At 48.6% G+C, this 25,590-nt stretch overlaps 1 protein-coding gene across 2 annotated transcripts in view; it reads left to right on the plus strand.

Moving 5' to 3' along the window:
• The window catches only part of Dglucy (D-glutamate cyclase), a 138,084-nt gene that overhangs the window by 37,043 nt on the left and 75,451 nt on the right, over positions 1 to 25,590 (plus strand). Inside the window, exon 1 of one of the 2 annotated variants that reach the window (XM_028886650.2) lies at positions 14,962 to 15,110. The exons of the other annotated variant lie outside the window; for it this stretch is intronic. The gene's annotated coding sequence lies outside the window, so the exon portion shown is untranslated. Of the gene's footprint in view, positions 1 to 14,961; positions 15,111 to 25,590 lie in introns of those variants that run through there. 2 annotated transcript variants of the gene reach the window in all.

A 25,590-nucleotide genomic window follows, 5' to 3' on the forward strand; every position in this document is an offset into this window, starting at 1 on the left:
TGCCAGCATGACAGAAGAGGACATCAGATCCCATGATAGACGGTTGTGAGCCACCATATGGTTGCTGGGAATTGAACTCAAGACCTGTAGAGGAGTAGGCAGTGCTCTTAACCACTAAGCCATCTCTCCAGCCCAACACCAGCTATCTTTTATTTGTCCTTACACCAATAGTACACATTTGAGGAACAGTCATGCCTGCAAAAGAGAAAAAGGAGAGTCACTGAGCACCAGATTGCTTCCTGAAGATGTAGGTCAGGAACTCATTTCTGTAGCAATAAATTTGGAACCATGGCTTTAGGGCCCCCCAGACAGGGAGTCAGTGTGAAGGGATGCAGTTCAACATTGTTCTGAAAGGGACCTCATCTAGTCATCTTCTCTTTGGGGCTGTTGAATCCTGGCTACAGTTAAGATATGTCGTAAAGCAAATGAGATACCATAACAGAAAAGGAGAGGTCATAAGGAATTCATATGATCATAAGGTTAGTAGTAACATTGTTGAGCACTAATTGCTAAGTGTTTTGGTTGACTTCTCAGGGTATATATTATTTCACCTCCACAGCATACTGTAAAATATTACTCACGTGAAGGAGTAGAAATCATTGTAGAAATAGAGGGAGGGGGCCGAGCATTATATGTGGGTCCATAATGGACAAGAAAGTAACAGAAGATAACCAAAATGTGAAGGAGAAAGCTGACTCCCAAGAGTTGTCCTCTGGTCTTCACATGCTGTGGCACATGGACATCAGTACACATACACACACACACATGTATACACACATGCATGCATGCATACATAAGTGTGTGTGCATCTATACATGTACACACACAAACACATACACATACACACCAGCTTGATGCTTAGGGAAAGAACTTTGTCATGAGAGGTCACATACTGTATTATGATTCCATTTATATACAATGTCCAGAATAGGCAAATTCATAGAATAGAAAGCAGATGAGTGGGGGTTCCAAGGACTGGAGAGTAGGCAGCCAGGGGTGCTGCTTAGCAGATATGGGGTTTCCATTAGCAGTTATGAAAATTCCGGAACTAGACAGTGGTGATGGCCACATAACATTGTACATATATTTAATGCCCCTGCACTCAATACTTAGAAACTGGAAAATTTTATTTTCGTTTTTATTTTACTACAAAGCAAAAACAAAATTTGCAACAATAGCCCAACAGAAACAGGATCCTAGAGGCAGATGTGGCCAGGGGCTGGAACCCTCTGGGAGCTTGTGACTCGGTTAGAGCGCATTAGAATCGCTCCAGGCCTTCAGTAACAAGTCATACCGGGACTGCACTAGAGGGGGTCAGGCTGTCGTTTGGCCATCTGGGTGTCACCATCAAGGACAAGCATTTTGGTGTGTTCTGATGAATGATACCTGCTCCTGTAGACACTCCTGGGTGGCCTAAAGCACTGTCTCCTGACTCCAGTGGCCAGCTGGGAGAAACTTCATCCATTTTCCCCGTCACGAGCCAACATCCATGAGAAATCCGCCTCCGGCTCCTTTGGCCCTGAAAGGAGACCATATGTACAGCTTGATTTTCTCCTCAGCATCTTCTCAGAGCAGATGTCACTCCTCGGCAGTTCTGCCTTCTAGAACTGCTTCCCATAATGCCATGAAAACAGTGATTATTGCTAAGAAACTAGTCCACCCATGCCTGAAGCTCTTCCAAGAAACATGGCTGGGAAATGCTGCTTCCTGGGGGCCCGAGGATGGAGGACCAGGAAGAATACTGGTCCTTGGAGGGTCTGAGGCTATCACTCTACCTCCAGCCCATGCTCACTCCCCTCTCTCTGCCACAGCGTAGTCAGCGACAGGGAAGAGCCGCCCTAACCGTGTGCCCATCAGCACATCTGCACATGGGGACAAGAGTCTATGAGATGCACTCCACGTTATTTATTTTGCAATCGAGATCCACCCCCACCCCCTGCCATGGAGTTGAGCCACTTTAAAAACACACACAGCTCAATCAATTTCTTTTGTAGATTTCAAGAGACGTTTTATTCAGTTCAGGAACACAGCAACAGCTGGGGAAAGCTATTCCCACGGCAAAGAACAAAGACTTGTAATTATTTATAGTGTGGGAGAAAGAGAAAGAAAAATGGAGAGGATGGAGATAATGCAGATTGGAGAGGGGAAACAGTGGCTGGAAGAGCCAGATCAGCGCTAGCACTCAGATTTTTTTTTTTTTTTTTTTGTCCCTTCAATGTGGAAGGTTCTTTCAACTTTGCTTCAGTGGTTTGCTCCGCTGGCCTATCCTTTCTCAAAGCTCATCATGGTTCCACCTTTCCCCAAAGCCTACCTTCTATTTGTAGAATCTAGAGCTCCCACTACCACTCACTATCCCAATCCCAGTCTCACATCCATGTAGCCACTGTACAGGAGCTTCACCCTGCTTTGCGAGGAAACAGCATACAGACCGGAGGCAGATGCTGGCATCTTTCACCGCCACCCAAGTCCCATCCCAAGACTCTCACTTGTGGCCTCTAGGAATAATGACATGGCTCACAGGAATAATGGGGGCCTGGGGTGCTGTTGCAGGCAGCTGATGGAATGCCCTGAGGCAGGTGGGCGCCTCAGTCTTCGTGTTACAGTGTGTGAGGTGGCCAGTTGAACCCTGACCAAATACTCTGTTGAAAACTGTGGACTAGGAGCTGTTCCACAGTAGGAGGTGGGCTCAGTGGGTAAGGTGCTTGCCATGTAAGTGTAAGGACTGGAATTTGTATCCCAGCGCCAATGTAAACGTGGGGTGGGTGTGGCACCCCTCCTGTGATCCCCCCATGCCCCACTGCCCCCCACGCCCCCCTCCCAGGCTTGGAAGGCAGAGACAGGGAATCCCTGTGGCAAACTGGCTAATCAGACTAGCCAAATGAGTGAGCTCTTGTCTCAACAAGTAAAAAGTGGCGAGACCTCTGGTCCCCCAACACGGTGCACGCACGTTTACCCATACGCATCTGAACATGCAAAAACCCATGTGCGAGCCACGCACGCACGCGCACACACACACACACACACACACACACACAAACACACACACACAAATAATAGAAAAATAATTAGGAAAGGGTAAGTTGTGTCTATGACCACCATTTTTAGTATCACTTATTTTCCGTAACTTAATTTCTAACACTGGCTCTGTTAATCACCAGTTCAAAAAGATCCCTCCCTCCACCCCCCGAAAAATGAGTGATTGACTTCTGCAGGCTTGTGTGGGCCAGCTCTTCCACAAGTTGCCATATCCTGACTCCTGCTGCAGGAGCTTGGACTCTACCCAGAAGTCCAGCCCGGACACCCCCAAGGGCCGGGACTGTGTCAATCTCGTCCTTCACTGAATCATTGGTGTTGCCCAGGAGCCGGCAGAGCACGGTCCTCAGAGCGTGGGCACACAGAACATGCTTGCTGAAAGGGGCTGTCTGTGAGCACAGAAGCATTTCCTAAGTGCTTGGCAGTTGTTGGCTCCCGTAAACATCGGCTAACTGAATAGCAGAGAGAAAAAAAACAACAGCAAAAGAACAAAGAACAGAGACCTGCCCTTAGCTTATTTATCCATATCAGTTAAAAATCACAGATGTGTGCTCTGCCCTGGGCTCAGGGCAAGCTCTTTCTGATTTGGGGGAAAAGTGTTAGAGGAGAATGAAAGAAGTCTAGGAGGAAAAGGAAGGGGCCAGCCTGAAGCAGAAAGGATACAGAAGAATTAGGGCAAAGAAACTGGCCTGGTTCCTGACCCACCAGAAAGAAAAACAAAATGGGAAGTGATGCAGTATGGGGCCATTGTTTTTATAAATGCCCTTCATTGTTAAAAAAAAAAAAAAAAAAAAAAAAAAAAAAAAAAAAAAAAAACCTTCCAGGGCTGGAGAGCTCAGGTTTTAGGCAGTAAAAGGTGTGTAAACCTTATGTGCTTAGTGTACACTGGACCTAGGAGTCTATCTACAGCACCCACCCCCACCATCCCCAAAAATCCCTTATTTTGGGAGATCCCGACGTTGATCGATTCTTCGGAAGTAGACTTATTGCCTCAGTTTGAGAATCCTGCATCCTCTGGGGCTTCCCACTGACCTAAGGAACTTAACTGGGGTTCCTGTTGCTCTGCTAAAACACCATGACCAAAAGCAGCTTAGAGAGGACAGCCTTTATTCGGCTTACACTTCTACACCATAGCCCTTCACTGAAGGAAGTCAGGACAGGAACTCAAGCAGGGCAAGGACCTGGAGGCAGGCACTGAGACAGAGGCCATGGAGGGTGCTGCTTACTGGCTTGCTCAGCCTGCTTTCTTATAGAACCCAGGACCACCATCCCAGGAGTAGTCTCACCCACCATGGACTGGGCCCTCCGCCATCAACCACTAATTTAACAAATGCCCTACAGGCTTGCCTACAGCCTGATCTTATGGAGGCACTTTCTCAACTGGGGCTCCCTTCCTCTGATGAAGCTGGCCGGTAGCAAGTTGACATAAAAACCAGCCAGCCCGGTGGCGCACGCCTAATCCAGCACTCGGAGCAGAGCAGTGATCTCTGTATTCGAGCCAGCTGCTACAATAGTTCAGAAAGCGCAAAGCAACAAGAAAGTTGAAAAAAAACAAAACAAAACAAAAAACCAGCCAGCACAGTCGTGCAGGAAAGCAGCCGACCGACCTAGCTTCTAGTCAGCACTCCCTGCTACCAGAACTGCACTTGCCACTTAGCTTGCTGTGCCTCCTTCTGCAAGTGGCTGCCCCTCTCTGGGCCTCTGTCTCCTCACCTTTGATGAGAAAATTAGATGGTTTTAAAGTTTCCTTCCAGCTGTAACATCCTATGAGCACAAGTTCATTTTTCATCCTGACCCAGATTTTAAAGATAATGTACTTAAAATAATATCAAATTTGAAAGTGATCAGCTCTCTCCTACGCTTAGAAATGTCATCACTGGCAGTGCCTTGGTAGGTGTTGAGTCCTATTTCGGGGCCTGGAGGTTCAGAAGAGGAGGAAGAGAGTGTGGGAAGGTAACCAATTCTGTAACCTCCTCACGACTCCTGAGGCCAAGTCGATGCTTGTCTTGAATGCCTGATCCAAACAGCCATGAGTTATGGATGTACTTTAGGATGGGAACAAGAATAGTATCCCTGCTTTCTTTCACAGGGTGCCTGTTCAAGGCCTTGGACATGACGTGATTTCTCTCTGACTTTTAAAGCAGTTTGTCAAGGTGTGCAGTAAGACAGTCCTCCAGGCATAAATGAGCAGGGACTGAACTTGCCAATTTAGCCTAACTCCAGGGGCCCAGGCTTCAAACTTGACTCTGACACTTTCCCCCTGCTGCCTTTGCCAAAGGACACTTGGTTAGGGAGGATGACTTCAGACCAGCATCACCAGCAGGAGCTGGGGGCTAAGAAATGCAAGTGTGGGCCTTAGCCTAGGTCTACTGAGTCAGCTCAGGGTGGGCCCTGAGAGCTGGGTTCTAAGCAAGCTGGAGAGCACCAGTAGTTTCTGTTTTCTTTCTCTCCCTTCCTGCTTCTCTCTCTCCCTCCCTTCATCTCCTCTTCCATCATGGCTTCCGTCTCCCTCCCTCCCTCCTTCCTCTCCTTATCCTTCCTTCTCTTCCTCTTCCCTTCCTGCTCTTCTTTCCTCCTTTCTTCCCTTCCTCCCTCTCCATCTCTCTTCCCCTCATCCATCCCTGCCTTCCTCTCTTCGCTCTACTGTCCTCTGATTTGAGATTTTGATTTTGATCTTGGTACAGCACTTGTCATGAACTCTACCCTCCTAACACATTTTCTAGTGCCCGTAAAGCACTGTTGACCATAGGTACAGAGCTGGGTAGAGTCTCAGAGCCTTCTTTATCTTCTTAACTTAAACTTTATGGACATCAATAAGTAAATGCCCCCCTTTCTCACCCCAGCCCCTTGGCAATCAGCATCCCAATCTTGGAGTCTGTGGATGGGGGACAGGGATGTTCCTGGAGGCTGCCTGGAAGTGGGACCATGTGGTCCTTGTCTTCACATACCTGGCTTGTTTCACCTCATTTGAGAGTCCTTCCATGATGCCGGGCTGCTTGTCTTTATCTGGTTAAAGGGCAAAGGTCAGATGACTATAGCCACCCTGGCAGGCAGTGGTCCTCAGAAAGCCCACATTCCTGGGGTGCTTATAGTCATCTGACCTTTGCCCTTTGCTGAGGGAGGCTCCAAATGCTGCGCTGAGCATACAGCTGCCTCCTCAGGCTGTTCCTGAGTTGAGTCAAAATTGTTTTCCACACGTGACTGTCTGATTCTAATAGAGCAAACAGTGTTCCAGGCTTCTGGAATCTTCCCACTATTCAAGTCATGAGGGAGAAGATGCATGGATTCCAGAAGAAAGGGTCCAGGGCCAATTTCAATGCCTCTCGTGGAGTTTTCTTCGGTCCCAAGTCCATAATGGGTTTGCCCCACGGGAAGACGAGCAAACAGACAGTCATGACTTGAATTCTGCATGTTGATTCTTCCTGGGGTCCTTCTTACTTGTACTTCTGTCCGTCCAGCACAGGGCACAGCTGCCAAAGGGAAGGTAACTCAGGAGTCAGCTTTCTGTTAATAGAACAAACCTCTGAGACCATTACCTGTAAAGTGGGGTTTCTTTTGACCAGTTTTAGGGGTTCAGCCCAGGGTCGGTTGGCTCTATGGCTTTTGATCCTGTGACGAGACAACTCTGCACAGGAGAGAGCCTGTGGAAGAGTAAAACCGTTCACTTCGTTGGGGAGACATGAAGCAGAGTGCCCACGGAAGACGCCAGGGTCCCCATAATCCCTTGGAGGGCACATGCCCTATGACCTAAGACCCTCTCACCCAACCCCACTGTTTAATGCTTTCTCCATCTTCCAATGGTGTCAGTCTGGGGTCGGACCTTTAACACGTTGGCTTTGGAGGACATTGCAGATCCGGATTATAGTATTGCCATTGGGTGGGAGGCAGGCGTGGCTTGTGGAGAAGCAGCGGCCTCCGTCTGTAGACTCCGTCAGCGGTCTCGGCTCCCATCTTAGTAGGGTACAGCATGAGTCACGGCCCCTACAGAGAGTAGGAAGTGGGGGTTCAGGGGGCCTGGCAGATTTGTTTTCTGGTCCCAGGGATGACAGGATGCTATGGACTCCTGCTTCTTGACCTCACGGGTGCTCAGGTATCTCTTTGGCCAAAGCAGACCCACTCAGTGTTGGAGAATTACTGCAGGCATGCTGTCGAAGCTACCGTCTGTTCCCAAAGCTCCGGCCATGTGCTCAGAGCCATTCCCCCTGAACAGATGACGTTCCTGGAGAAAATCCTTACACGACACAGGCTGGCCTCATCTTAAGTCCCAGCTCCAGGCTGCAAATGGCTATCAGCACCACCTAGTCATCTCACCTGTCTTCTCTTGGCTTTCCTTGCCGCCCCCCACTTCCCTCCCTGCCGCCTTCCTCCTCCTCCCTAGGCTTCAGCCCAGCTCCGGGCATGACCATGCCACATGCTTGGCATGGAAAATAGAAGCCAACAGATGGAACTCTCTCAGCTTGGCACCGCCAAATGTGCACGGCATCCTGCATCTTCAACCTCAGGCCTCTCTCCTTGGTCCCTGGAGTAGGAATACCTACTGCTTTCAAAGGCTGAGCTCTGAATTGGGGTCAGGATCCCACTCCGTGTTGTCTCTCCCAGGAATTCACAGCCTGTTGTCTGTCTGCTTTGTCTGTCTCTCCATCCATTTATATCTCCTTTTCTTCCTTCTTCTGTAAGCTTTCGCTTTTTATCCTTTTCGCCTGTCCTAGACCATCTCTGCTCCCTCTAATCTCGTAGACTTGATAAATACACAAAAGTTTTAAAACAGCAACTATCTCCTTTGGCCACACTTTCCCCTCCAGTTCCTACCACATTTTTCTGCACATCTACCCAAGCTTTTTTTGTTTTTTGTTTTTCTTTCCCTCATCTCTCATTCCTTGATTCTTTCTGCTCCAATTTGCTTCCAACCCACCACCCTATGAAGTGGGAATGTTCAACCCACCCCAGTACACTTTTATTTCTTAAGGGACATTTGGCAATATTTGAACTGTGTGTGTGTGTGTGTGTGTGTGTGTGTGTGTGTGTGTGTTGGAGGCAGGGTTTCATAGCCCAAGCCAGCCTCAGACTGGCTCAAAAGTCCTCCTACCTCAGCCTCCCTAGTACCGGTGTTACAAGTGTTCATGATTACGCCCCCCCAATGGACAGTTTTACTTGTCGTAACTGGGGAAGGATGCTCCTGACATCTAGTGGGCAGAGCGGTGGACACTGCTGAGCATCCTACAGTATAGAATGACCTGGGTGCCATGTGGTGCCATGGTTGAGGAACCTTGATGTAGACTCTCTTGCTAAGCTTAGCAGGAGCTTCCTGGATGCCAAGGCTAAGGAATCATTTTCTGTGCTCATCAAACTCATCCCTCTCGCCCGCTCTGCCCCTCCTCCTATTTCTTCCCTCGCTCTCTTTTATTCCTACACTATGGCCATTCCCTTACACATCTCTCCTCTCTCTGACTCAGTCCTAGGCTAGCTACCTTTTCCCAGTTCTTCCTCTTCCTAATGGCTCCTTCCCATGACTTCTTACCATTTTTATGCTGGATGGGGAGCCAGCCTGTCTGGCTTGAGTCCCAGCTCTCAGCTTCCCAGCTGTGTGTTCATAGTAACAATTTCTTCGTGTTACTTGGCAGCCTCGGTTTCTTCTTCCATAGGCTGGGGCTATGATGGCGCTCACTGCAAACACCTGCAGTAGCTGAATGGCAGACTCCAAATATACCGCACGGCGCATCGCTGACTTCATGTTCTGTTATTTTTATGATGCAAAGCTAGCCATCTTTTTAGTTTTTACCTGAGACGTGAAAGAAACCACAAGTCTCTCACAAATGTGAAAGATTATTGTGTGAAGGCAAGACGCGGCGGGCCTTCTGTTTGTACAGAGCAGGACAGAGGTTTGCAAAGATGTGATGCTCTCTCCTTCTTCCACTCAAAGGCAGGTTGTATGTAACTCCTTCCTCGTGGACGGCCCTTTACCCACCCAGAGACAGCACCAGGGGAAGCTGCGAGCTGACTCTGCTCTGCCACTGTTACCCCTGCACTCACCTTCCTCACCTTCCTCAGTTTCCCTCTTTGTATGCCTGAGAGTACTTGTCTTTGTCATGTTAATTCTTTAAGATCTCTGTGTGTGTGTGTGTGTGTGTGTGTGTGTCTGTGTGTATGTGTTTGTATGTGTGTGTCGGTGTGTGTATGTATGTGAGTATATGTGTATGTGTGCATATGTGTGTCTATGTGTGTGTATGTGTTTGTGTGGGTGTATATGTGCGTGTATGTATGTGTGTATGTGTGTGCCTGTATGTGTGTGTATGTGTGTGTTTGTGTGTGTGTGTGTGAGTGTGTGTGCGTGTGTATACATAGAGGCCAGAAGGTCAACATTGGATAGCTTCTCTGATCCCTCTTAACCTTCTTTTTTGAGGCAAGGTCTCCTGGAGCCTGAGCTTCACTGACTGGCTAGTCTGGCTGAGCAGAAATTCTCCTGTTTCTGCTTCTCCACACTGCATTAACAAGGCTGCATCTCTGCCCCAGGTTGCTGTTCTTTTTTTCTTTTCTTTTCTTTTTTTTTAAATGTGATTTCTGGGCATCTAAACTCAGTCCCCACACTTATGCAGCAGATACTTTACCTACCAAACCATCTCCCCATCCCCTGAATTTGCATTTTCTTTGGCTACATAAACGAAAGAAAATTTTGGTTCAGCTGCCCAGATCGACAGTTGCAAGTTGTAACTGTGAAAACTCCCAAACCGTCAATGTGTGAATTGTATGATATAAGAGTTACATTTCAACAGAACTACTGAAAAAAAAAATAACACGGGGCTGGGGAGATAGCTTGATTGGTAAAATACTATGCAAGCAGGAGAGTCTGAGTTTGGATCTCCAGCACCCACATAAAAAGCTGGGTGTAGCATGTGTCTGTAATCCCGGCACTGGAGAGGAGGGGGCAGACTGATCCCTGAGCTGGCCTGATAACCAGTCTTGCCTAACTGGTGAGTCTAAACCAGTGAGAGACTTTGTCTTTCTTTTGTTCTTGGTTTTTGAGACTGGGTCTCATTCTGCAGGTTGGTCTCTGCTCCCTAAGTGCTGAGATTACAAATATGCTTCACCACACCCAGCTGAGAGACTAAATAAGGTGGATGGCACCTGAGGAATGACACTCAAGGGGCTGTCCTCTGTACCCTCTGCTCCACATAGGAACACACACACACACACACACACACACACACACACACACACACACAGATGAAAGAAAAATTCAAAATGAATGGTGACACTTACTGGTCACAAGTATCCACAGCATCAGTTTTCATATTTTTACATCCAGCCAAACCAAAATGAGGCCAGGTATAGTGGCACACATCTTTAATAGCAGCATTCATGAAACAGGGGCAAGATGATCTCTGGCATTGCAAGGCCAGCCTCGTCTACATAGTGAAGTACAGACCAGCCAACAGCTACATAGTGAGACCCTGTCTCAAAGTATAACACAAACAAACAAACAAAATTTCTTCCTTTGACAGCCTAAGTAATCACATACCTTTGGGCATGTGAATCATTTGATACTCACCAAGAACTTTATTTTTAAACTATTTTAATTACATTGGCTTATTGTTTTGTGCATATACGTGTGTATGCACACATGTGCCAGGGTGCCGGTATAGAGAGCAGACTCTCTCTTTCCACCATGTGGTATCCTGGGGTCAAGCTCAGGTTGCCAGTCTTGGGGGCAGTGCCATGACCTGTTGGGCTATCTCCCCAGCCCTTCTTTTGCCTTTTCTAGATTGAGATTGTACCTGAGATTAGCTTGAAGAAATTCAACTCGACATCGGCTCCCTGAGCCAGGGTCACACACCAAGCTCTGTTGTAGACTCTGGAACTCCGCCATGAAAACACAGACGAAAAGCCACTCTCTCCTGAGGCTCAGGTCCCAGCTGGGGAGGTGGACGGCAGCAAGAAAGGAGTGGGAAGCAGGACAAGAGAGGTCTGGTCAGTCAGGGAGACAGAGCCCAGGGAGGGACTTCACACAGGGAAGCCAGGCCAGGCCTCAGTCAGGAAGTATGCATCTGGTACTGTTTGTCCCTTTATTTTGAGACAAGATCCCATATAGGCCTTACTGGCCTCAAGCTTGCCACGTAGCAAAGGATAGCCTTGAACTTCTGCTCCTTCTGCCTCTATCTCTCCAGTGGTTGGATTACATGTGTGTGCCACCAGACAGTTTATGTGGTGGTGAGAATCAAATCCTGGCCTCAACTGTGATAGGAAAGCACGCCACCTGTGAGCTACATACCCAGCCCTAATTCTCTCTCTCTGTGTGTCTCTCTGTCTCTCTCTCTCTGTCTCTCTCTCTCTCTCCTTTTATTCCCTTGCTGTGCAAGGAATCAAGCCCAAGCTAATCGTCTATCTGTTACTGAGCTCTATACCCCGACCCTCTCTGCTACCTCCAAAAGAATTTGAAAGCCCTCAAATGACAACATGAGCTAGAAACGCAGAGACGAGAGAATAGCAAGAAGGTTTATGAAATGAATTGAGCCAACAGATAGAAAGGTCTGTGTGAGCAGAGGCACCGGTCGGGAGCAGTCTGAGAAGAGTTTGTACTATCTGAGAAAGAAGTCCAGGCTAGCCCAGCCAGGAGGGTCGTGGAAGGGAGCAGACATGCAATGTGGAGACGCCTCTGTCCGTAGTTAAAATTTTGTTATTGGTTCACCATGGAGCTATTTTTTATTTTATTTTAATGAACTTTGACCTTTTAAAACATAGCGTATTACGGTTACTGAACTGTTTGGCGCCCTCTTAAATTTTGTAAGAGGTTCACCCTAGCCTTGGTCCTGTAAAGCGAGTTTGTGCAGGCATGGCCAGAGTCCCTAGAGGAAGGGCTGGCCGAGTCTTCAGACTTGACTCTGTGGTCAGTACAAAGGCCACTGAAGGCTCTTAAGCAAATAAATGATATAAGCGAAACACCGTTTGGGGGTGACTGGCATGGAGAGCGGTGGAGAGGTGCGGGAAGAGAGCAGAGGGCAAAGGTCAGTCAGGAAATACACTGAGCAGGCTGAGCCTGAGGCACTGGGCCGGAAGCGGGTGGAGAAGGAAGCTGGCTACCCCCTGCCTCTTCGGGTCTCTGCCTGCCCTACACCAGGCCGAACTCAGCTTTCTCCCGCAGCCAGGCTCAGTAGCCGCCAGCCTCTTGCCTCCTTCTGTTTTGACTATGACTAATTTGTGAAAAACAGGAAGTGCTACTGTGACAGTGGCATTATTTGTAGCTGAGAAGTGAACTTTTGAAAATGGCAAGCTCTGGGTCCCTTGTACGCAAGCTCACTTGTACAAACACATATACTCCTGTCGGGTAGACCCTCTTCCAGCAGGAACCATTATCTCCTTGGCTCTGACATCAGAAGGGACTGGAGAGTTGATATATTCCCAGGACTGGGGACAGGCTGCTTAGCCAGTCTACAGGTTCCAGAGGAAAGTGAGCACAGCATGTAGGGGGGAGTGGCTGGTCGGTGCCACCAGGCACTGGGAAAGCAGGAAGGTTTACCGCGGGTACAGGAAGCCCTGCCCTTCCTCAGCTTTGGTCTTAGGGTCGCATGGTCACTGGAGGTATGGACTGCTGGTTGGGAAAGCCTGGAGACAGAGGAAGACCACAGTATATAGTGGGCAGCAGGCTGGGATTGGTGGTGGTGGTGGTGGTGGTGTTTGTATGATGTTCATATGGCCGAGAAAGGAAGCTCTCTGGCATTTCCTTTTATAAAGGCACTAACACCATCAGAGAAGGGCCCCGCCCTCATGATCTCATCTAGCTCTAAGTGCTTCCCCCAGATTCCACTGCATTGAAGATCAGTGAACATTTCAACACGGGAATTTGGAGGGAAGCAAACTTTCAGCCCAGAACACCATAGGCAGAGATCATTGCTTCTGGAGGCTTCCTATCTAATTGAGTTAAGAAGCACCTTAGAGGGGGAGAGCAGGTCTTGAATTCCTATTTCTCCCACCTATTGAGTCCTTCCTTCTACCCCCGACCTTTAAACAGCTAGCGTGCAGCTGTGAGCAGACTTCAGTGCTTTTCTGCCTGTTTCTGGGCGACTTCGAGGCAAACTCGACTGCCCCTCTATGTTCTTTTGCCTTTACAATTGCTTCTCTTGCAGAGCGTATTCGGACACCGAGTGTTAAGCTATTTCTCTCTCTTAGCACTTTTGCCTACATCGCATCCACCAAAGAATCCAACTGCAAATGCTTGGCATTCTTTGCATCTCTGGTCAACCACACAGTTTTACTTTCCGGGGTTCTGAATCTCATCATTACGCCTCTAGAAAAAAATGGAAAGGGCATGCCTCAGGCTCTGGATGTTTGCTTTTTGCAAACTGTCTTCTCCTGAGGGGTAGAGGGTAGGAGTGTTCTCACAATTTTAGGTACCTAATTAAAATGTTTTCATATGTCAACAGCTCACCTGCTTCAAATGTACAAGTCAGTGGCTTTAGGTACATCCATCATGTTTTACAACCATCACCACCAGCCACTTCCAGAACCCTTTCATCCTCCCCAGCTGATGCTCTGTGCCCATTAAATGCTAACTCTACATTTTCCTCATCCACCCCTTTCTAGCTCCTGATTTACTTTGTCCATGACTTTTACCTGATCCAGGGACCTCATTACAGGTAGCATTATAGACTCCTTCTCCTTATTTCACTGGCTCATTTCACTCAGCACAATGCCTTTGTCTTTGTTTATTCAGGTTGCTAGAACAAAATACCACAAGCTGGATGGCTTGTAAACAGCAGAAATTTATTTCTCACAGTCCTAGAGACTGAGAAGGATAAGATCAGGTGCCAGCTGATTCAGTATCCAGTGAGAGTCTGGTTTTTGGTGGGGGAGTACAGATGGGACCTTCTCGATGTCTTAACGTAACAAAGGGTGAGGCACACCTTTGCCAATCGCCCGGGCGCCCCCACCCCGCCAAGGAGGGGAAGAAGCTAACCAGACAGGGCAAAAGAGTTGGACAAGTGACCCAGGGAGAGACATGCCGAGCCTGGCACCAAAAGGACTTGCCATGCTTTAGCATGTGGTTTGTGCTGGGGTGGGGTATGAGGCTCAAGAGAGCTAGGGAAGGTGAAGCCGCAGGGCAGGCTGGGACCATCTGCTGAAGAATCTTCGCAGTTGGGACTAATGCTGGGTCTGAAGGGAAGTCCTCAGAGCTTTGAAGCAAGGGAGGGAGAGCAGAACCTGTTATTCCCTCCCAGGAGGCATCCAGAAAAACAAAAACAAGCAAACAAAAACAAATCGCAGGCCCTGCCGCTATCTTCCAGGCATTTTCCGAGTGCTAGAGACTGACCTAGCATTGTATTCCTGTTATGTCAGCCAAGCCTCAGATGAGTGAGGAGCACACTGAATGCTAGAAAGCAACTTACCCAGGCTTCACCCCCCACCTCCCGCCCCCCCCCAACTCAGCACAGCCCCAGGGCCAGCAGCTATGAGCCCGACCCCCAGATCAGGACCAGCATCCTCACCTGTACCCCAAATGACCCAGTGCAGTCTGACATGTGGACAGTACAGATAGCAACCCCAGAGTCTGGCTTGTATTGGAACTACCACCAGGGTAGTTGCGAAAACTCCTCAATGTGTCGTGTGTGCCCCCGAGGTCTGTGGCATTAGAATTTCTGGGGCTGCTGCCCTGCTACATCAGGATTTTTCATTCTCCTAGGCGATGGTGGCCATGTCCTTGCTTAATGCTGCCTAGGGAAGGCAAGAAACTCCTGTAAAGGGAACTGGCCTTAGAGGGTTCTTCCAGCCACCGGCAACTCTGTGGCTTTAAGAGCCACGGCTGGCATCCTGCCAAGGAAGCCACCACCCCAGTACAGGCCTTGCAAGCATTGGCTGCAGGAGTGAAACTGTAGCAGGCAGCGGTGCCTGGGGCTGGCCCTGGCATGTAGACTGAGCCTGAGCTGGGCGGAACAAACCAGTGGCAGTGGCGGCAGGCAACCCCAGAAGCTCCTGTGAGCTGAAGAAAAGAGATCTTTATGCCTTCCAGAGGGAAGCTCATTCTGCAAGGCTAAGGAAACAAAGGGAAGGATTGTGTGTCCCTCTAGTCCAGACGTCTCAAACCAACAGTAAGTCAGCAGGGAACACAACATAGTTCTCTGCCCAGGCAACATCCACACCCCCCTCCCCACCCTGCCCGAGGAGCCCAAGGGTTTAAGGACACTGCTCTAGGGAACTGCAGGCCAAAACCAATTAACAGTCTCTCTGCTGGAATCCATCCGGCCTCCCCTTGGAAAGTCCAGTCTCTGCTCATGAAACCTGGGACCAGGAGTTGTAGGAATGCTTCTCCTCCCTCCTGGGATGACTTTCAAGGCACCTTCCTGTCCTTGAGAATCCCAAGAGCATGTGAGGGCAAAGGAAAAGACACTGAAATCATTGACTTGGGGTGTCTGTCAGCTTGGGACCAGAGCCTGCTAGGGAGGAGAGAATGCAGCTCATGGCGGTGACTTCAGGGATGACACGAGGGGAGGACAGTCCAGTCCAACACAGACCTGACATTGTTGGCCAGATAACCCCAGGGCTCAGAGGTCCCTCCCTCTCTGCCTCTGAGGAATTGAGGGCTGCAGGTGAGACCAACTCACACTCAGAGTCGGCTTGCTTCCGTCCCCATTGGGGGAGCCAAGGCTGACTTGGCACCGGTCACTGTGGCCGCATGCTTCAGACCTGTGTGTAGCCCAGTGCAGGAGGCAGAGCCCTGGGACTTTGGGGAGCCTCTCCTCTAGAGTGTCCGTGACTGTCTGCTGTCTTTCTTCCTTTCTGTGTGATTAACCTAGAGGTGACAATCATCTACCCGACGTGATGAGCATAGATGGAAAAACCACCCATGCTCTGGGGAGGAGAGCAAGTGGAGATTACATCTGCAGGGAGCAGCATGTCAGCATTGGTTGACACAGAGGGCAGGGAAGGAGCATTGTACCTTCAGAGCCGCTAAGTCCCGTCAAAGGATGGGGAATTGAAGCCAGGAGCGAGAAGCAGAGGGAAAGCAGCCTCTGCTAGAAGGGATGGCGGAAACTGAGGCAGAAAGACAGACAGGGTGAAATTAACTGAAAGCTAAACTGGGCTTGTACATACTTATGGTGAGGAATTTTGTGTTAGCTTTCCATTGTTACGACAAAATGCTTGAGATAAGGGACTTTATGGGGTTTCATTCACCATAGTCCTTTGGCCTGGCCGTTTTCGGGATGAGGTGAGACCTGTCAGCATGGCTGAAGCATGTGGTAGAGGAAAGCAGCTCAACTCATAGCAGCCAGGAAGCAAAGAGAAAGAGAGGAAGGGGCTAAAGACAAAATTGCCCCTCTGAGCACCCCTCCCAAATACCCACTTTCTGTGGTTTCCACCACCTCCCTAAAGCCCACTGATGAGGTCAGCGTCCATATGCTGCAGTCCCTCCCAAAGGCGCCATCCTTGAACATCCCTTCAATAGTGATCCATGTGATCACAACCTTAAAGCATCAGCTGTTCCTTCTGGATTGGGGACTGAATTCCAGGAGGTCAACTGGTAGCTCTTGACCTGGCATGATGTACACATGTGAGAAAACAAGGACATTTGGAGAATGTCACAAGCATATCTGAAAGATCTGTGTCAGCAGAGCAGCTGAAGTCCCCAGCTCCCTTGAGTTGGGAACCTTTGAATTCTTTGTGCCACACCTGCTTCTGCACCTGCCAAGTTCCCATGGATATGGTGGATTTATGCTGTTCTTGGACTTTCTGATAAGGATTCTTTTCTATTGAGGATCTCTCTCTCTCTCTCTCTCTCTCTCTCTCTCTCTCTCTCTCTCTCTCTCTGTTGTGTGTGTGTGTGTGTGTGTGTGTGTGTGTGTGTGTGTGTGTGTATAAACATGCAAGCACTTGCTAGGTACATAGGTCTGAACCCTTCCAGTTAATTTCAATTAAATCCTCCTTCTTCAGTTAAGGATGACAGATGTACAAAGCCAAATGTACCCCTCTCCTTGACAGATTTCACAGCCTTTCTAGGATATCTGCCAAATTGCTAGATGGTATTTACATTTAAAAAAAATAGAGTGCATTTTGTTATTTGGGTTTTAAGGATTTTCCAGCCTGCTTTAAGGCAGTTTATCACTCATGCCTCACTTTATGGCTTTCAAAGCTTTTCTTCAACATTCGTAAATCCACTTTATCCTTCCATGAAGCCAATAGTTTGGTTCTTCTCACATGCTCTCTTGGAGAAAACTGACTTGTAGAGACACTAAATGACTTGTAATGGTTAGCATCCAGTCATGGGTCTCTGGAAAACTGAACCCTGTCTTATTAAAAAAAAAAAACAAACTTTTTAATTTAAATCATTGTGTGTGTGCATACGTGTGTCACAGTGTCCTGTGAAGGTCAGAGGACAGCTTTGTGGAGCTGGTTTTCTCCTTCCACCTTTGTGAATGTCCTGGGCATTGAACTAAGTTGTGGGGCTTGATTGGCCAGTACCTTTACCTGCAGAATCATCTTGCTGGCTCTGAACCACATCTTTTTGACTGCGTGGACCTGTACGAAGAGATGCTCTGAAACACAGTGAATGAGGATACCCTCTCACTCCAGGACACAGGTTAGGCTTCCAATGACAGTGAGCCATCAGTTGGAGACGGCATCTCCCAGCGCACATCTCCTTTTCCGTAAAACGGAACAAAGGCCTGGTCTAGAAGATAGGCGTGGATTAAATGAGATAGCACATGTAAAGTGTTTAGAACAATGCCTGGCACATGGTAGGCTTTCAGTAAACACTGTTCAGCTCTAACTTTATCTGTACTTTGGGGAAAGACATTATTCGCTAGACATAGGCTAAGCTGTAACCAAAAGTTCTTGAGATGGGTTTTCTCAGAGGGCAGAGAAGATGATTTGTCTTTCACCTAAGGGTTGAGAAGTAGGTGGTCAGTGCAAGGGGAGCAGCAATGATGGTCCACCGAGCCATCCAGGAGCCCACGTTTCTTCCACTTTCAGGCTCCCTGTTCTTCTTAGTCAAGGTTCACTCACTTTCTCTTCCTTCTGTTCCTGCCTGTAGGAAGAGGGGGAGGGAATAGGGGTTGACAGCCTCCTGAATGATATAATTCAGAGCATGGATTATCCTTTCACTCATACCCCACTGGCCAGCTCCTCAGCACATGTCACCACAGGAGAGTCTGAGCAATGTAGACTCCAGCTGTACCAACTAAAGATGCTCACAGAAATCTTAGAGGTTCTCCTTCTAAAGGAAAGAGAGGGAGAATCAAAATTGAGAACAGTTGGTGGTCACTGTTCCATGTTCCCATAGATGTGTCCCTTAGAACTGAATTTGAAACTGTTATCTCACATGGGCTATGCTTCGTGTCTGCTGGGGGCCTCTTTTATCTCTGTATTTTTCTTCAGAAAATCGAGGGGTAGCTCTTGGCTCCAGTATTTGAGGTGAATGCTCTAGCACCAGTAAGATTACCTCCTATCAACTGGTCAGGCTGTCCACAGCTGTTCAGCCTTGCCCTCTGTACCCAGCAACAGTGGCATTGCGCTCTGTTTGGAGTATGTTTGTTTTTCCAGATCTTTTAGTTACTTCCCTTGTCTCTAGAGAGACACTGTCCTTTGTGATCTTGGATCTTTGGTGGCTGATGAAGAAAGGGTATCCTTCTGCTGCCTGGGGGTCCATCTTTGTCTCTGTTGTGGAGGGGACTTCTCCACATCTCACCAGGGATTCTCTACAAGGTTCAATAAGCAAGGTGCTCTGGTTATAGAAGTGTCCCCCAATGGTCCATGTGTCAAAGGCTTGGTCAACAGGCCTGTGGTGCTAGTGGGAGGTGATGGAGGCTTGAAGAGGTAGGGTCTGATGGGAGGCAGTTAGGTCACTTAAGGCATTCCTTTGAAGGGAATATTTGGAGCTTATCACTCCTCTCATCCTTTATTTCCCATCCACTGTGAGGTGAGTGCTATTTCTGTCATATACTCCTGGCATGATGTTCTGCCCCTGCTCAGGCCCAAAGGCAACCCCTCTGAAACGTTTGAAACTGTGAGCCAAAATAAACCTTTCCTCTTTTTAGATGAATTTATCTCAAGTATTTGTTACAGGAACAGAAAGCTGATGCATCCCAGCTCACTTTTCTGGTAGTGGGATGGGCAGAAATGAGAGAGTTCACTCTCCATACTTAACTGAAATCAGTCCATCAAGAAGTAGCTTCACTTGGCTCAGTGAAACAATGTGAAGGGATGAATATACCAGTGTTCTGTTCTTGTTACTGTCCAGAACTAAGACTGGAAATGAACACCACAAACATCTCAGGAGAGCTTAGCTTAGGGCCAGAGAATGTGCTTTGATGAATAATGTTAATAGTGTTAGAATGAAGGAAATGTATTACTGAGTGATGACTATGTACCGGTCACCTACTAAACTCATAAGTTAAGGGATTGAATCGTGAGCCTTAGACCTAACATAGTTCTGCAGAGATGCGTACGTTAATCTTCTCATTTCACCCTGATAAGCAGGGATTGTTCATATTTTGTAGAAAAAAAAAAAGGTTACTCTCAGAAAGAAAAATAGTGGGGCTGAATTTGAACCACGTCTGTCTGGTCCTTCCCATCCCAGCTCTTTCTATTATTACCTCGTCTGCAGCTAGCCACTTTCTTTGCTGAAGACGGAATCTGTCTCATATACAGGAGGACCGTGGCCACTCAGCTAAGCACTCCAACCAGTGAGAACTGTTGAACGAAGGCGAGGATTTCACCTGACTGTGGTGGTCACTTTTCTCTCTGTCCTGCAGCCCCTCTACCCACTTTTGTCTACTTACCCTCCTATCCAAGCCCATCTGATTGAGCCCCACATCTGGAATGCCTCTGCCCTGCCCCTTCCCCGGGGGTGCTAACCATGCTGGAGGAACGTGGTTTAACATGGGTTCTTTGAACTATTAACTGACTGGTCCCTAAGGCTGCCTGAAATCTTTCCAGTTGTCCCTAGACAGTTCCCTTGGACTAGGCATCTCCATCTCCTCCTGATTGTTCCTTTTTCCTCAGCCCTTTCTCCAACCCCATTGTCACTGGCACCGGATAGATCCTGACCATTGACATACCTGAACAACACTGAAGCTGTAGGGGATTTAAGGTACCAAGGCCCACACTGACAATCACCTCAATTTCTTTCCTCCTTTTATCTTACTTATGCTAGAGAGAGGTGTGATCCTGCCCAGGGTGGCCCCATCTCTCCTGGAACCTCCCTCCACCCATCTCTCTCTCTCTCTCTCTCTCTCTCTCTCTCTCTCTCTCTCTCTCTCTCTCTCTCTCTCTCTCTCTGTCATGACTTGAGCTGAGGTCTAATTCAAACACTTCTCTGTCTGAAAACGGCCACATGCTTGTGTTTCATGGTCTCTAACTTCACCCTTGAGCTCCTCTTACCCTCTTTTCCTTCCCAGCCAAGCTTCTTGAAAGAGTTGTCTACACTGGCTCTCTACACTGCCTCCCAGCTCAGCCCTCTATCGCCCATTGCCATCTGGTTTTTACTTCCCTGACCTACCTGCCTGTGCTGAAGTCATTAAACGGGGCCACACTCCAGGTCACTTGAAGCTGTTCTTTGACTTGATAGCATCTTTCTGGGACTAGATATTATCGCATATCATGTCCCTGTGTCTCACAGTGGCACTGCTCTGGAGACTTCTGTCTTGATAGACATATTTCCCACTTCCTTTACAGAGATTCCTGTTTGTGTCACCCAGTGGCCCACGAGTCCCTGTCCTGCCCACTGCCCCCCCTTTTTTTTAAAGATTTATTTATTTATTATGTATACAGAAGAGGGTGCCAGATCTCATTACAGATGGTTATGAGCCACCATGTGGGTGCTGGGAATTGAACTCAGGACCTCTGGAAGAGCAGTCAATGCTCTTAACCTCTGAGCCATCTCTCCAGCCCCCCACTGCCCTTCTTGACCTCTGCTCTGCCCTCTGGTGTCTTCTACCACACAATGGGAGCTGATGGTTTCCAGCTTCCCCCCTCCATGGAGGTCATCTCCCCGGAATTTGATGCTCAATGCCCAGCCTCTGAGGACCTCTGCACAGGAATGTCAGACGATTCCTCCTGTTTAGCTTATGAAAGCCAGACTCATCATCCTTTTCTTCCAAGGTTTTCCTTCTTAAGTCCTTTCCTTTCATGAGTGTCACAGTTTGCCTGGTGACTGTTTCAGGAGAAGAAAATCTAACCATTTCGGTGGATTCCTCTTTCTCGTGGTGACTTTGCATTCTGTCAGGTCAGGCCTCACACCTGCTGAGTACACCGTTTCCAGTGCCTTGAACCCTTGCTTCTTTTCATTCCCCTGCAATTGGGAAAGTCCTGATTGCTTGGGACAAGTCACACAACTGTGGCAAGGGTCCTCAGGGACCATCTTTACTTTTAGTCCGAGTAGTGGCTGGATCGTTGCTCCAAGGGTGGCTGCTCACATCTTCCTTGCTCCTCTGTGCTCCGGATGCTCTCCCAGTGATGTTAGATACTTTCCTCCTCGCTGAGACAAAATACCTGCTAGAAACAGCTCAAGCGGGGAAAGCTTTATGTGAGTTCACAGTCCATCATGGTGAGGGAGGCAGGGTGGCAGGCACAGCTCAGTCCATGTAGGTGGGAGCATGAGGCAGCTAATCACATCATGGCGGCAATCAGGAAACAGATGCTAGACTAAGACTGGAGATAGGCTGAACCTTCCCAGGCCTACCTACTTCTGTTGAGCCATTTTCTATCCAGACCCTAACTCCTGAAGATTTCACAACCTCCTGAAACAGTGTCACCAGCTGGGGATCAGAGATTCAAAAAATACAGGAACCTGTGGGAGACATTTTAGATCCAAAGCATGGCACCAATAAAGTCACATTCCTTTATTTTAATCATATGACCTTCTGGTCAGTCTCATCGGCCTTCCTAGCCCCTCATCACTACTGATGGTGGTACCCATCACTTGGGATGCCAACCTATCTCCTAATGCTAAATTCTATCAAAACTCAACTAATGATGCAGCACCTCCCTGATACCACAGCTACTTGAGTCGATCTCTCTCTCTCTCTCTCTCTCTCTCTCTCTCTCTCTCTCTCTCTCTCTCTCTCTCTGTGTGTGTGTGTGTGTGTGAGAGAGAGAGAGAGAGAGAGAGGAGAGAGAGAGAGAGAGAGACAGAGACAGAGACAGAGACAGAGAGGAGAATCCCTATGCAGCTCAGGTGTGGTCTTGAACTGTTGATCCTCCATCCTCTGCCTCCTGAGTGCGGGAGCATAGCCATGTGCCACATCTCATGTTCATCTTACTTCTGCGAGTCATTTCCCTCTTAGCAGCCCATGCACACATGTGGAGGTTGCTTTACGAATGGAAAAAGAAATGAAGTGTACTTTTTCAGAACCGTGTCACTGTCAAAAAGCCCGATGTGTCACATTGTGACACCCCTATAGCATGTTTCCAACATTTTTGTTTTGTTTCTTTCTTTTTCTTTCTTTCTTCCTTCCTTCCTTCCTTCCTTCCTTCCTTCCTTCCTTCCTTCCTTCCTTCCTTCCTTCCTTCCTTTCTTTCTTTCTTTCTCTCTTTCTTTCTTTCTTTTTGACAGGGTCTCCTACAGTCCATGTGGCCTGGAACTTGCTTTGTAGCTGAGGATGGCATCGAACCTCCTGCCTCCACCTCCCACGTGCTGGGATTATAGGCAAGAACCACCACACTTGGCAGTTTCTGACTTTCAAGCAGAGCATCACTTGGCTTTAAGTATTCTTACAGAGCTACACAGTCAGCTAGCAGAGGGAACCACGTGTCCCGTCCCGTCCCCCCACTGCCTTTTCTCTCCAGGATCCCCCATTCATGGCATCATTGCCTTTGGTCTGTGGGGTCGATGGGTCAGCAGGACTTAGGACTGGAAGTGTGAGATAGGTCCTCTGTGTGGCAGCTAATGGGTAAGCATCAGGCTTGCTGTTGGACAGTGTGCCTTTCCTCGGTGGTGGGGCTGCTGGGGCTCCTTGCACAGGCCTAGCAGAGGGGTTGCCTATACCTTGCTCTGACTGTAGTATGGTTGACCAGGAACAACTCTCCACGCTTCCTAGTCACCTTCATCTTCAGGAGAAGGTTGTTATCAGACTTGAAATTTAGCTACTGCTGCATCTGCTCTCTGGGATGACAGAGTTACTGTCTCAATGATTTAAGCCTGAATTACCGTCTGAAACACGCCGCGAGGCATCCCTGTTTGTAGAGTGTGGGATGCACAGGACCTGCCTTTTCCTCTTCAGCCTAGGTTTTCCTTTCCCTGCTGGCTTTTTCCTCAGGTCAGCTGTTTCCATAAGGTGATAGAAATGACCACAGGCATCCCCTGCTTACATTGTCTTTGCAGATAACCATTTCAAAGACATGGAATATTATTTCTCTGCGGCCACACACAGAGTGACTGCAGGGGTCCTGTGACCATCCCTTGACCATACCTGGAGCAGAGGGTACAGCACTTGCTTAGCATGCCTGAAGCCCTGGGTTCAGTCCCCAGCACGGGGTGGGGTGGGACCCATCATGTTCATGAGGAAGGGTTATTTTGATTGATTAGCTAGATCTGAAATACCGACTGAAATAACGGCTCCAGCAGGGATGAGGAAGGACAATCTTGAACCTTTTGGGTGGGGTTGGCAAGTTGGCTCAGAGGGCAAAAGTGCCTGCCACCAAGCCTGAAACCTGAGTTTGATCCCTAGGACCTATATGGTGGAAGGAGAGAACCGACTCCTGAAAGTTGCCCTCTGACTTCCACACATGCTGTAGCAAGTACACACATGCGCGCGCGCGCGCACACACACACACAAATAAAAACTTTGTTAAAGTAATTTTTAAAACCTTCTGGACATGTAAGAGCTTCTTTGGGCTGCTATGCATCACATGTCACGCCACAACACCACAAGTGTGTCAGCTGTATGTTCTGGACGGCAGAACCACACACCCTCTGCAGGCTTCTGAAACATTCTTTCTGGCCTGTCCTGGCTTTGGTGGCCCCAGGCTGTCCTTGCTGTCCTGGCTTAGGGCAGAACCACACACCCTCTGCAGGCTTCTGGAACATTCTTTTGGACCTGTCCTGGCTTTGGTGGCCCCAGGCTGTCCTTGCTGTCCTGGCTTAGGGCAGAACCACACACCCTCTGCAGGCTTCTGGAACATTCTTCCGGACCTGTCCTGGCTTTGGTGGCCCCAGGCTGTCCTTGCTGTCCTGGCTTAGGCCCTCACTCCCACCTCTCCTCCTCCTTCACAGGCCACCCCTTCCATGTCTCTCCTGTTCTTTGTCAACTCTTGCTTCATAGATGTTGCCACTGAACTTCGGTGCCGCTGGGTTGGCCCACGGTAACCTCATTCCAAGAGTCTTCATGTAACTGTATCTACAAACATCCTTTTTTCCACAGAAGGTCATGTTCACAGGTACCAGGAACTCAGGCTTGCATGTATCTTTGGGGAGAGCCACAAATCAACCCACTACAACACAGGAAGAAATATATGGCTCCCAAACACCACTCCTTGACTGCCCAGCACCCACGTTTTCTAGCTAAACAGTTTTGGAAACACATTGCCCAACATGATCCAGCTTACAAAGTTAGCTGGGATGTAGTCTTCTTGGTCATGTATGACTGTTGCTCTTAATTGATCCTTTAGTTACTAATGACAAACGCAAATACACACGGCATTTAACAGGGAGATGAAGAGGAGACTGTGATAAAATCCAGGTGCGTTTGGTGATGGGGAGAGGCGGGAAGGGCATGCTGCTGTCACTCACAGAGTAGTCCATTGTGACAAGGAACCTCTTAGTATCTGCTGAAGAATAGGAGTCCCTTCATCAACCAAAGGATGCTGGACAGTGCTCTCCAGGAGACTTGCCTTACCAATGCTCTCAGGGGGGACATCAATGGGAGTGTCCCCTCTAGAGACTACCAACTCTAGCATCTACTTGTAGACAGGAGTAGAGAAATCTGGGGTTGGTCTCTGGTAGTTGAACAATCTTTTACTGTAAGTGGCTGGACTGGGGTCCCTCAGGCAAGATGACTCTCTGACACTCTTAGACAGTTGTGGAAAGATTCATTTTCTGAGAACTCTAAGGGCCATCAAGCAGAGCCCAGAAACCTTGGCAAGTCACACCCCGGAATCTGGACTCTGTCCTTGCCCATGTCTCCCAGCTCATCTCCTACACTCTGCCCTTCCCCGGCCTGGCTTTGCACGGCAGCCTCTTGGCCTCTGCCCGGGACACGTTGAGCTGAGGGGTGGGGTGGGGCTGATCCATCTGGACACCCTGCTGTCTCCAGGACTGCTGTCTGTGTACAGGTAGGCAGTGCTGGGGGTGGGGGAGCTGGGGGAGAAGGCCTCCTGGTTTCTGCCCTGTCCCACTGTGCCGTCCTTCTCCCAGCCTTTGGGAGCCTGGGCCAGAGAATTAGAGGTTTGCAGTCCTGAAATGTGATTTCCTAGTTCTGGAGTCAGTTGGATAACTGACTCCGGGCAGAAAGATGAGCTCCTGCCTGTGGTCCCCTTTTCCCCACCTTCCAGAAGGTCAGCCAGGACTAAGGAGACCGAGGAGTGTCTCTTTGACTTTTTAAAATTTAATTTTATTTGTGTGTACAAGCGTTTTCA

This window comes from Peromyscus leucopus, chromosome 14, assembly GCF_004664715.2.
Source record: "Peromyscus leucopus breed LL Stock chromosome 14, UCI_PerLeu_2.1, whole genome shotgun sequence".
In the NCBI taxonomy this organism is placed as follows: domain Eukaryota; kingdom Metazoa; phylum Chordata; class Mammalia; order Rodentia; family Cricetidae; genus Peromyscus; species Peromyscus leucopus.